The sequence below is a fragment of the Equus asinus genome, chromosome 2 (genome assembly GCF_041296235.1).
Source record: "Equus asinus isolate D_3611 breed Donkey chromosome 2, EquAss-T2T_v2, whole genome shotgun sequence".
Lineage (NCBI taxonomy): Eukaryota > Metazoa > Chordata > Mammalia > Perissodactyla > Equidae > Equus > Equus asinus.
The window spans coordinates 75,484,611-75,485,692 of NC_091791.1; the positions used below are offsets into that span (position 1 = coordinate 75,484,611).

The 1,082-nt window shown below is 73.7% G+C and overlaps 1 non-coding gene across 1 annotated transcript; it reads left to right on the forward strand.

The window, feature by feature from the left end:
* Positions 1-299: 299 nt before the first annotated feature.
* LOC139044694 (5S ribosomal RNA) lies at positions 300-418 on the forward strand. Its single transcript, XR_011501766.1, has one exon. It is a non-coding gene; the product is annotated as a 5S ribosomal RNA (ribosomal RNA).
* The last annotated feature ends 664 nt before the right edge of the window (positions 419-1,082 follow it).

Here is a 1,082-nt window from a genome sequence, read left to right on the forward strand (position 1 = left end):
GGGGTGCCCGAGGCCTCCCGCGCCCTGGGCGGGCGGCAGGGCAGGGCAGGGCAGGGCAGGGCAGGGCAGGGTTTGGCTGGCCGCGGCGGCGGCGGCGGCGGCGGTGGCGGGAGGCAGTGGCAGGCAGGCGGCAGGCGGCGGAGCGCGGGGCGCAGGGGACGCGGGCGTCCGGTGCGCGTCACAGGGGCTCGGGCGCGCGCGTCACAGGGGCCAGGCGACGGCGCGTCACAGGGACCAGGCGACAGCGCGCGCGCGCGCGCGCGCGAGGCTTCTTAGGGGCGCCGGCGGCAGCCACCAGCGTCTACGGCCATACCACCCTGAACGCGCCCGATCTCGTCTGATCTCGGAAGCTAAGCAGGGTCGGGCCTGGTTAGTACTTGGATGGGAGACCGCCTGGGAATACCGGGTGCTGTAGGCTTTTGCCTCCCGCCGCCTCCCTCTCCTTTTGCCCCCCCCCCCCCCCCCCCGCCCCCAGCGCCGCTCCCTCCATGCTCCTCCCGCCCCTCCTCCCTCCTCACCGGTCGCCCCATCGCCCCGCCACGCCCCCACCGCTGTCCAGCCGCGCGAGTGCCCCGCGGCCGCGGCCGCCGCCCAGCCCTTCCACCTCGCGGCCCCACGGGAACCCAGGGCCAACCGGGGCCGGCCCCGCGTGGCCGTGCCCCCGACGCCGCCCTCGTCCGGCGGGCTCCCTCTGTCCTCGGCGGCCTCTTCCCACCCGCCAGGCTCCTGAGAGACCCTAGCGGTCCACTCGGCCGGCGCGGCCCCCAAGCAGTTGGTCGAGTCGTGGTGTGCGATGGAACGGATCCCGCTCCGGGCTGCGGAGGCCCGGACAGCTTCGGCAAGCTGCCGGCAGCCCATCCGTCTTCCAGAGCCCATCTAGGAAAGACCCCGGGTCAGGCTTCTCCAAACAGCACCTACAGAAGGACGGGGCCCACTGGGCTCGACAGGAGCCTTCCGGGCCTGGCCATCCATCCCAAGCGGGACGGCTTCTGGATTTTCTGATGCCTGCGCCGTGTGTCAGCTTCTCCAAGTCGGCACCTGGCTGTCCTTGATACCGTCGTTCGCGAGAAACCCTCGTTTCC